The sequence below is a fragment of the Pan paniscus genome, chromosome 19, assembly GCF_029289425.2.
Source record: "Pan paniscus chromosome 19, NHGRI_mPanPan1-v2.0_pri, whole genome shotgun sequence".
NCBI lineage: Eukaryota > Metazoa > Chordata > Mammalia > Primates > Hominidae > Pan > Pan paniscus.
Window position 1 is genome coordinate 68,724,401 of NC_073268.2, and position 12,372 is coordinate 68,736,772.

Consider the following 12,372-nt stretch of genomic DNA (forward strand, 5'->3'; position numbering starts at 1 on the left):
TCAGCATACAACTTAATATTCTGATATCTGCGTTTAAAAGTGGACTTGCATAATATAAACATGGATGATAAGATCTATCTAATAATTTAAAATTTTATTTTTTCTTTACTTAGAATTAAATAGCAAATATAGAACATCATGAAGAAACACAAGAGAGAGACAATAAAGGAAAGGAAAAGGCTTTATATTTCAACACACCAAATGACAAGTTTTTATTGATTTTTGAATGAGGGGCTTAGCATTTTTATTTTGCAATGGGTCCTGAAAATTATTTAGCACATCTTGAGGAAGAACCAGCATTGAAAAAAAAACAAAAACAAAAACAAAATGAAACCTTGTAGAATGTGAATAAATCACCCAAAAGTGAGATATCTTTCAATAAGAATCTCCTGTGGTAAACTCCTGATGCCTTAAGATGCTGTTTAGTTGTCCAGATCGCTTTAAAAATCACAACAACCTGCAGCTGGCCTCACCAAGCTGCCTCTGAAGTCTTTCTGACTTTGAATTGGGTCCAGCTATACACAAAGGCTTACATTTCTTCCTTAACTATAACGCTAAAATAAAACATATGAGGTCTAAAAAAGAATTGCTGAATGGGTTTATCAGATCCCCACAGCAGTGGGAAGTCACAAAGAAAGACAAAACAGTCTTTTGCTTCATACTTGCTTTTGAAATCGCATTCCCTCCAGTTCCTCTGTGCTTCTTTTGCAAAGGGCAGACTTTATTTCTGCCAAAATCTTTGCAACAGAGCCAACAGAATTTATCTCAAGCTTGGCAGCCAATATACATTATCCACAGGTTTCTGGCTAAACTATTAAAATTAATCAGGTGGCAAGCTTTCATTTTAGCAGCTCTAATAAACAAGAGAAGCAGATTCCCAGGGGGTGGAAATATCAGTAAACATAGCAGCTTTAAAAGGAAGAAATTCTTCAAAATGTCCGAAGATGGACTCAAGCTTTAGTCAAATGGACCTAAACTACAGTTACAGTATGGGCAAAACCATTCATTTTTATTGAGGCATTTTTCAGTGCAAGAGGAATCAAGTCCATTCTACACATAGGATCTCAAACAAACTTTCTTCAGGTTGCATGATACAATGTTCTATTTGAGGGGTGGTAGTGTAAAAGAGTCTCTGCAGATACAGTTTTCCTTGTGGACGCTAAAATTTCAGAAGTAGGGGTTTCAAATAATAGGCCTGACTCTGGATATTTAGAAGACATATGTGGCAGGAATAGAAATATTCACCAAATATTCCACATGTTCTGTATGTTTTCTAGTACTCATGCAGTTAGGCAGATTCTCACAATTTATTCTAAGCTTGTGACATGCATTACATTTAGGCTAAAGCATAGAAGTATGAGTTCCCGGGCTTCTCTTCCCCTCTATGAGTGACACGTTGAATTGCAGATGGTGCAGCTCTGCTCAGTGTAGATTCCTGAGACCCTATGTGGAGTAAGTCCCATGCCAAACTGTGTTGGGCCTGCAGCATATTCATTGGGCCAGCCCATGTTGACTGGAAAATGCACACTTGTTGCATTAAGGCACTGGCATTTAGAGGTTAATTTGTAATGCAGTATATCTAGCGTGTCCTAATTAATAATAAGATTAGTACCAATGCTATGATGTGGCCACAGAAAAATTTAAAATGATGGAGGTCAATGGCACTAATAAAAAAGACAGGCAATAACAATTCTCGTCATGCAATGGCAAAACATTTGGCAAAATGTCCTCCACAGTAAGTTAGATGGGAAATAACATACCTGATAAACCACAGCTCTGGGGGAAAGGAATGGAAAACAAGATGACAGTAGTGTTTACTTGTGGTCTTTTTTTTTGCATTTAGTTTGAGATTTTACAAAGAAGGAGATAAACGCATGAAAGAATTGACCATTTGCAAGTAAAAATGGAAGAGAATAGAAAAATTCCAAAAATGTATGAACTTGTAGTGTTGAAAAATAAATTTGAATGACAATATATTGGCCTTTAGAAAAAATTAGATTAATGGCATGACCTTCAAAACAGTTGATAAAAATCCTTCAGTGGATTAATGTACCACATGACAAACAGCAAACTAAGGATATAATGCACAGAAAAGCATATCAATTACTTAAATATGTCAGGGCAAAAGTAACATTAAAAATTTCTTTCTATGTCTCTATTCTATGTGCCCACCATTAATTGCAGACAAAAGTTTTGGTGTCAAGAAGGCAAGTAGCAAACTTGGACCAATTTTTCAAAAGAACTGTATGTTATGGGGGGAGGCTGGCAGTACTAATTACTTTCATTAAAAAATGACAGGCAAATAAATATAAAGTCTACTAAACTTTTGAGACAGTGACAAAGAAATAACAAACTTGGACTAGAACATCTTGGGTCACAATCTTCTATGGATAAGGTGTGGATTACCCCAATGATCACTTTTGTAGGATATGTGGCAAGGAACAATGAACCTTCCAGACCAGTGAACCTAGTGCCAGGGAGAACAATGAATAAGAGGACTCCTCCTAGAAAGAAGAATCTAGACCAAATATAAAATTCACCTCTACTCTTAGGCTTGCTGTTCTATATGATGGGTGCCCAGTCGCATTGCAGATTTGGACCTATAACTGATGCATGGCTCCAGCTTTCATCAGACACTGATTATTGCGCACCCTGTATTGGGGGCAAAACTGGAAGAGTGAAATTTTATGCTATATTTTATTAATAGACTTTCATACCAAAAATTTCAACCACCTTTGGTGTAGAGGCTATTGTACATACCAGTGACCCTAGGTTTTGAGGTGACACAGTGACTGGCTAAGACTTTTGTGTCCTCCCAATGGGAGATTGTGAGTGTGTTATAGATGGAGAAGAAAAGAGTAGAGAGAGAGATTTTTTTTTTTATTTCCACAAGAATGAAGTATAGCTGAGATTATGATAATCAAAATATTCCAAATGCTGCTCTATATTCTGAGCCTCTATGAAAAAAGAAGGGGTAACGTGACTAAGTATGCAATAAAGAACATGTCAGATCCAAGTGTCTCAAGTCTCTCTTCCTATGCTATAGTGACTAGTGACATTTTCAGTGGTGGAAATTTCCACCAGCTGATGCTGTTGAGGAGTCATGTGAAGCAGTTTTCTACCCCAACTCCCATATATAACCATATTCCTCATGAAAAAAAAATAAGGCTTGGTTTAATTAAACAATTGAAAATTCTGAGTTAATGTCTTACTGCCACATAATCTAATTTAACCTAATACAAGATGATATATGGAATATAATTTCAAATGAATTGAAAAATGTGAGAATGAAACCAGTGAGTTTCTATGATTACAGAGGAAGTTCATCTCCAGTGAAAGTGATGTGGGAAAGAGTCCAAAATTTGTAATATGGTAGACCTGATTTGAATCTACTCCCTTTTTATATATATATATATTTTTTTAATTATACTTTAAGTTCTAGGGTACCCTTTCATATTATTAATTCTGTGGGGTCGAACGTGTTATTTAAACTTTTTAGCCTTAATTTCTTCACACATAAAGTGGAAATAAAACCTACCTTATAGATTATTATAAATATTAATGAGAAAATGTTATATAAGGGGTCTTTTACTATGCAATGGCAATATAAGACCAGCTAGTTCTCCTTTTTTCCCAGCCCAACCATTATTGGATGGACATGGTAAAAATGAAAATAAAAGTCATCAAGTGAAGTATGGGATTGCCGCAGAAACTCAACTGCATTTCAGAGAAATGCAACTAACTGAACATACAAAGCTCATCCAACCTCAGAACTCATCAGTAAATGGTTAAAATAAGCATTTATTGCTGAGTTCCGAGGTTGGGTTGAGCTTTGTGCATGTAATGTTTTAGATAGGTAACAGAAATTCTTGCAGCTGCCCAAAACTATCAACTGTGGTGCCAGATTCTAGTGAAATTAAAAGTACATAACTTTGCAGCAAATTTTTTAAAAAGCAAAAATAAAATAAGCAATTAAAAACTCCAAATAGGTCAAATAGAATGATTCAGTGGCCAGAAGATTAAGATTAAACCATGAATTTGTCAGTGTATGGACCATGAAGTGAGATCAAGGCTGAGTCTCTTGTGTAAAACTGCCCGTGTTCAAGTCCCAGTTCATCCACTAATTTTAAGCAAGTCTCTATACATCTCTAGTTCTTAGTTTTCTGTATGTGAAATGAGAATGATTGCATCTCCTTCATATGTTGGATGTGAGGAATAACAATACCTGTAAAGCAGGTATCGTACTGCCTGGCAGGTACTCCGTAAATGTTAGTCTTCATTAGTAATATGACCACCATCATCAACATCATCATTATTAATGTTGGATATGGACAATTTAAAGGGCAACTTAAAACTGGGGAGGATTGTAAGGATAAAAAAATGGTAGGATAAAAAAAGAATACGAATCTGGTAGTGTTTAGGAAGGTTTGTAAGCCATCTAAGGTAGAGTTCTCTGATCAAGCATTGCACACTAAACACACAGGTACACTTCCAATCTTCATTCCTATAAGAAGAGTTAATCAAATTATAGTTGATCATTGTACAACATGGGGTTGGGGTCGCCGACCTTCCATTCAGTTGAAAATTTATGTATAACTTTGACTTCTCCAAAACTTTATTAATAGCCTACTGTTAGCCACAAGCCCTACTGATAACATAAACAGTTGATTAACATATATTTTGTATGGAATATTTATAATATATGGCATTCTTACAATACAGTAAGATGGAGAAGAGAAAATGTTATTATATAAATCATAAGGAAGAGAAAATATATTTACATTTATTAAGTGAAAGTGAATAATCATAAAGGTCTTCATCCTCATTGTCTTTATGTTGAGTTGGCTGAGGAGAAGGAAGAAAGAGAGAAGTTGGTTTTGTTATCTTAGGGATGGCAGAAGTAGAAGAATTGTAGGGGTGGAAATGGAGTTAGGAAAGGTGGGCACACTTGACTTCAACTTTTGTTGAAAAAAAATCTGTGTATAAGTGGACTGGTGAGTTCAAATCTGTGTTGTACAAAGGTCAACTGTGATAGCACGAAAATTGAAAATTGAATATTGACCTTTCTAAGGTATTGAGAAAACTTTCTACAGTCATTGGGTAAATGTATTCTTCTGAGACAGCTACTATGATGAGCTAATTATAACTGAATGTTATTTATTAATTAAAGATGGATTTCATTTGTTGATCAAGCACTTCACTTGTTTAATTATTTAATCATTTTATTTTAACCTAGTGAGTGAACACTGTGCCAGGTGCTGGGGATACATCTGAAAAAAGATATGACATTTATCTTGGCCTTCATGGAGCTGATAACAAAAATTCCAAAAAGAATGAATCACTCTATGATTCTATCATTTCTATTACTGCTCTTCTCACCTTGTTCACTCATGATTTCTTTGATTTCCATGACAGCAACAGCTATCTTTTACCTGAAAGGCAGTGACAACATCTTAATCATCCTGATAATAATTGCGCTAAAATATAGCTGGATTAATATCTATATTTTGTTAAGGCTTGCTGAATGAATTAATGAATGAGACAAAATTATTCTCAGAATAACCCTATATATTTACATCCTTAATTTTGTTGGAGGAAAATATATACATACAGAACTTATTTTAATCATTTACTGATGAGTTCTGAGGTTAGGTTGAGCTTCATGTATATAATGCTTTCAAAATTTAAATAAAATTAAATAATATTTCTTTAGGCTGGGATAGGTCCAATTTTACTTCTCATAGTATGTTTCTTGCCTGTATGCAGGTATAGGATGTCTGGATATCTTTCCGATCTTACAGAGAGTCAAATGATTTCATAACTTTTGGGTTGTATATATTATAACAAGGAGATTGGCAAACCCACACTGAACTCTCATTTTTACTTTTAAATTAAATTCCAAAAATTGGCCTTGCCCATATACATTGAGAGTTTTTCCTTTGAGTATATGATAACTTCAACATATATTCAAGAATGCTGTACAATCATTCCTTCCCCTGAGATACCGTCATCTACTTTGGGCAGGACCAGAGCTGTGCTAAGAGTACAGCTCAGGTTCTAGAGAGATGTATCTGGAGCACAAATTCCTATCCAAGGCAACTGAAGAGAGTAAGTTTGGATACGCAATCCAAAGAAGCCAGAGTAATGGATCCAAGTTAGCTCTCTGAGATCAAGAGCTGAGTACAACAAAATATCACCTTATAATATGGAGACCCATGTTCTAATCTGAGCTCGACTATTTATAATCTATGTTATATGTAACAAATGACTTAGCCACATTGAGAATCAGTGTTGTACCTTGTTGAATTTGTTAGGACAGAGGCTCCCTGTATTAGTCAACCTACTGTACCCTTCCCTGGTGAATATACCTACTTACTATAGTTCTTCTCTTAAAACTACATAGATATTTCCATTATAGCTGTGTTTTCATGTTGTATTTCTAAATCAAACATTGAAACCAACATTGATATGTACAACCAGTAAGTACATGAAATTGTATGTCCTTTCTAGAAAATAATTTGAAAATAGCTATAAAAAACCCTTTAAAGTATGTGTACCTTTGACCCAATCATCTTAGTTTTAGGAATCTTTCCTCACAGTTGCTATCAAGAGCTTTTTTATACCAGTATTTTTACTATAGTAGTATTTATAATTTGAAAAAGCACGTACAATTTAAATTTTCAATAGAGGAAAGATGTGGATACATGACAGGAAAGTATACAGCCATCAAAATTCATGTTTTCACATAATATTTGAAAATATGTGGAAATATTGACATATAATATTACAGGAAAATAGTTTGGTATTATAGATATTTTAATCCAAGTTTTGCTTATGTGCCTATACATTTTAAATATACATTTATGCAAATATTAAATAAGGTATATATTGAAATATTAAGGTATGTACCTGTTACAGGCAGCACTGTGTCCCCCTCAGATGCATATGTGCAAGTTCCAACCCCTAGTACCTCAGAATGGTACTATTTTGAGATAAGGTCTTTAAAGAGGTAATTGATTTTAAATGAAGTCATGTGGGTGGGCCCTAATCTAATTAGACTGGAGAAGAGGAGATCAGGACACAAACACCTAAGGAAAAGGCCATGTGAAGACATGAGGAGAAGATGGCCATCTACAAGTCAAGGGGAGAGGTCTCAGAAGAAACTAATTCTGCTGACACCTTGATCTCAGGCTTCTAGCCTCCAGAATTGTCAAAAATAAACTTCTGTTGTGAAGCCACTCTGTGATATTTTGTATTTTTTTTTTATGGAAGCCCTAACAAACTGATATGGTACCACTGGGAAGGACTTATGAATGGCTTTTATTTCCTTTTTTATACATTTCTATGTAGCTACCAGTATTTTTATGTTGAGCTTAAACAATGGGTCCAGGCACTGTTTCCTCAGAGCCATGAGGCTTTCTTTTTCTTTTTCTTCTTGTAGAATAATTGGGTCCAGATCACACTTTTGTAAGCCGTTATCTATGTATGTATCTTCCCTACATAACTGTGAGTTTTGTTCAAATAAACTGTGTAACTCCTTTACCTAGTATTCAAATTAGCACACATTAGAGAGCCCCAGACGTTTTTGGAATGAAATGTAGACTGCACTCATTTTAAATGTGTGGAGCCTGCTCTCTCACATTTTAGGAGCAGTTTGCTCTGTAGCTGTGATGAGGATTTCTGAGTGTTCCCATCACCTCTGAAAAGCATCATTTCTCAGTGCTAAGCTGAGACTTCCCTTTATAGGGAAAAATACACTGTGTTCTTTGGGGTTCATAACAGTGTTGACTGGTTTTTGCTCCAACTTTCCATTAGGAAGTCCTCTGCTCCCAGGCCTCTTTATAGTCTATTTTCTCTCCATCCTCCTTCCTTTCACACACACACAGTCTTTGTCCACACATGGGTCAAAGAGTGGGTCAAAAATACTTTTGAGCTCAATAAGAAACTGCTACATATAAAAGACTATTGATCTAAACTTCAGAGTAAAGGAGAGTAGAAGGTGAAAGAATGGGTTTCCTTGTTTATTTAGTGAGGGGAAAAAGAAAGGGAGCTGGAAAAGAAGGAGGAAGTAAGAGGACAGGTAGCAATAAATTCTCGCCTCCCTCATTTTAGCCACTTTCCAGAAGTGAAATTGGTCTATTTTTCTGGAAGGGGCAGGAAAGCCTTGGTGGTTTGAAGTCAATGCTAGCCCTTATTAACTGAATTTGTTCTTAAGAATGTCATTATTGTAAGATATCAACACTTTTTTAGTTACTTTTGAGTATTTACTAAGTCCAAGGGACATTACATATGCTACTCCTAATCCAGAAATCATCCCAGAAAAGTAGCAATATTACCCTTAAAGAACCTGCTTTCCAAAGGTTAATTTTCTTACCTGGGGTCACAGGAAAATGTCTCTGAGAGAGGCAATTGTCTTACTGAAAGTTCCTCAGATCTTCCCAAGAATGGGTTCCAACAAAAAGACATCACATTTATTGGAGGTCTAATATGACAGAAATTTCGTATACACAATATTGTTCAATTTGTTCAATGTCACTAGCAGGTAAGAGTTAGCATCATGATCTTACATGGCAGAAAGTGGAGGCTCACAAAGGTGGAGTAAACTGACAAATGAACATGATATTACATAATGAAGCTGAGATTTAAATCTATTTCCATCTTATTCTGAAGGAAGAAGTCTACATAAAGAATCCGAGGTTTTTATTAAATAGTAAAAGAGTACCCTCAAACAGAAAGAGAAAAAAAAAAAAAGAGTGTGGTAGGCCCTATGCTATCACTGTCTCAACTTCAAAAATTCCTCCTGACTCAGATTAAGGGCAATCCCATATTGTTAGCATGGGAGTGAAGCTAACACACATTTTACTTTCAAGAAGTTGTGCTGCTCTGCTTTTAAATGACAGGAGAAAAGTAGAGACAAACCCAAGTCATATATTAGTAGCATCATTTTCTCACTTGCTGAGCAAATAAGAATCTGACATTCACTGTTTTCTAGGTGATACTTTGTCTATAACTAACCAGTCCAACATGGTAGCCACTGACACCATATTGTTATCTCATAGCATGAAAATTAAAATTAATTATAATTAAAGTTAAAAATATCAGTTTCTTAAATGCACCAGCCATATTTCATACATTGAATAATCACATGTGCACAATGGCTACCATATTGGATGGTGCAGGTAGGAAACATTTTTATCACTGCTGAAAGTTCTATTGGACAGAAGTGATCTACATTAATAGCTTAGAAAGAATTACAGCTTCCTCTTTGCCACAGGGTATATACTACAAACAGCTATTGTGTTAAACAAAAGTTGTCTTTAGGTTCTTGCTTATTAATTAATCTCTATTTGCAAAGGATAATTTTTCAAGCTTGACAATGAGTCCTATTGTTAGATAAATGAATTGCACGAAGTAACCCAAGCAAAAATCATGGGTCAAGACATTCATATTCATCTTTATTTTATGAAAATCACAATCAATGAAAGAATTAAAAAACGAACAGGTAAATTATGGATATTTTACATGGCTTTCATTTATTTGTTTTTGTTTATTCTTGCAAGTAACACACATTCAGTTTCTGCTATTGATGACAGGTACTGCAGAGTGTACAAAAGAATGCTTTCAAAGTTTTCAGAATCTGGGAACAGAAATAGAGATAGACAACTTTATCTGAAACTCAGTGAGCTAAACGCCAGAATAGCAGTATGCAGGCAATTTGTTCATAGCACGAGTTTTTTTCTGGTAGCCTGATCCCTGGCTTATCTACATAACAGAAGAGAGGGAGAGAGAGAGGGAGAGAGAGGGAGTTAGACAGAAAGAGAGAGACAGAGAGCAGGTGCTGAACTGAGTACTGTTGGAGCAAAAGGGTGACTCTCCTGCTGATTCTGTTTTCCAACCCAGATCTATATACCACCCTTCCTTGTCTTACTCTTTGCAAGGAGGGAGGCTGACCGCAATGGACTGTATCACCTGAACACTCTGGGCTTGACCATTAGAAATTACCTACAGGAAATCAAAGGTCAGGAGAGGAGAGAGGTTAGGTTTTTCTGCTCTATCTCCAGCAGGAGCTGGAACTATTACAGTTCCCAGATCTAACTCTCAGGTGGAGCTCCACAGCCAGTCTCTTACCCTGGTGCTTTCAGCTGTCAGGCTTCCCACTATCTATTAGGTCTGAGCGTTTCATCATTTCTTTTCATTCCCTGAACTCTACCCACCCCTCTGTAAATAGTCCCTTCATGAAAGCCTCTTTATTTGAAACATCCGGAATAAATTCTGTGTCCATCTGGGACCCTGACTTAGTACAGCTAAGGAAGAGAACTTTGAAAGAAAGAACTGTTTTAAAAGGATTTCAAAGAGCTGGTCTTACATCATGTACTGATGCCTTTGGGGTTATAGGATTAAATGAAGAACTTCAATGAGGTTACAAGATTTGTATTCTATTTTCCATTTCCCTACCCTCCATTCCTGTTCCCCAGAGATAACCTTAGTGAAGGGTTTCTGTATAGCCTTCTAAATATTCTACATTGCAGGCTTTTTGAAACACACTGAGGAAAAGGAAGTCTGTCTCCTTCTTGTTAGAGAGGAGAACAGTAGTTACCATCATAAGATTTCCTCATCTGATGGCACTAGTGGTTCCCAAAAGGTGATCCCATGATGAGCAACACCAGTATCACCTGGGAACTGGTTAAATCTGCAAATGTATAGGCCTTGTACCAGACCTACTGAATCAGAACTCTGGGGGTGAGGTCCAGAACTGTGAATTTTTATTAAGCCTGCAGGTGACTGTATTGCACACTCAAGGTTGAGAACCAATGGGCTACACATTGCTTTTATATAGCTCTTCTGCTCACTCATCTGAGGGTCATTGCGGCCCCATACAGAGTTGGATTACCTCAGGACACCTCATCAACTGCTTGGAGCAGCCATTGTGTGACAGTGATAGGTGAACAAAGTTAAGTCACTGGGATGTAAATATTCACTTCTCTGTTTACACAGGAGATTGAGAACATATCTATACTTGTATCATCATTTGTGCTCTTTTTGTGAATTACATTTTTATATCTGTTATCTAAGTTGCCATTGTTAATATCAGGAGTCTTTTCTGTTTATCTAGAGATACATAATTTTCCTACTACGTGTTTTTCAAAAAACATTCTCCCAATCTGTTACTTGTCCTTTAACTTTTAAAATGGTTTAGTTTTAAAATAAAAACCTAAAAATTAAGTTTTTATTTTGTCAAGCCTGACAATCTAAAATTTATAGGTTCTTGGTTTCTTGACTGGCATAGAATTGTTTCCCCTTCAAAATAATAAACATGCTCTCTAATACTTTCTCCTTTATATGTAATTATTAGTTTAGTTTTATCTTGTTTAGATCTTTATTCCATATATGAATTTACCTTTGTATGATATTATTTATGGATATAAAGCCTTTATTTTGCCAAATGTTCAATGACTTATTTTATATCTTTAGATATTTCAAATTTTCTTTACTGATTTGAAATTTCACTATTATGATATACTAATTCTTTATACATAGAATGAGTTTTCCTGAGATCTCATCTTTTTGTTATTTTATCTGATAGATAAAAATTCTTTATTATTTGTCTGTCTTGACAAATATTATTTTGACTTATGTTTAAATATGATTTTTTAAATTGCCATATGCTGGTCTTTTGTTTATTATAATAATTATTTTCTTGGTAATTTAAGTTTTTCCATAGGCATATATTACAGGAAGTAGCAAATGTTCAATTCACAATAATTCTCTTTTGTTCTTTATTGCTATTTTTTATTGCAGTTCATTTTTGTGTGCTGAATAAAATAAACACTTTATATTTTTGTGCATAGCATGTGATTATACAATTTTATTCTTTTTTTTTTATATGTTTCCTCTATGGTCAGGGATTACTATTTTTTAATACCTTGAATTTTATTTGAATGCCTGGGAATGCTTGATTCCTTGTATTTATGAACAAAGGCCAAGTTGGATTAGCTGAGAAGTTTTTGCCAAACGTGTCTCATTAGGCTTAGTTCCTCAATTTGTAGGTTGACTTTGGGTTCTGGGTAGTTTTTTTTTTTTTTTTTAATACTTTAAGTTCTAGGGTACATGTGCACAACGTGCAGGTTTGTTACATATGTATACATGTGCCATGTTGGTGTGCTGCACCCATTAACTCATCATTTATATTAGGTATATCTCCTAATGCTATCCGTGCCCCCTTCCCCCACCCCACAACAGTCCCCAGAATGTGATGTTCCCCTTCCTGTGTCCAAGTGTTCTCATTGTTCAATTCCCACCTACGAGTGAGAACATGCGGTGTTTGGTTTTTTGTCCTTGTGATAGTTTGCTGAGAATGATGGTTTCCAGCTT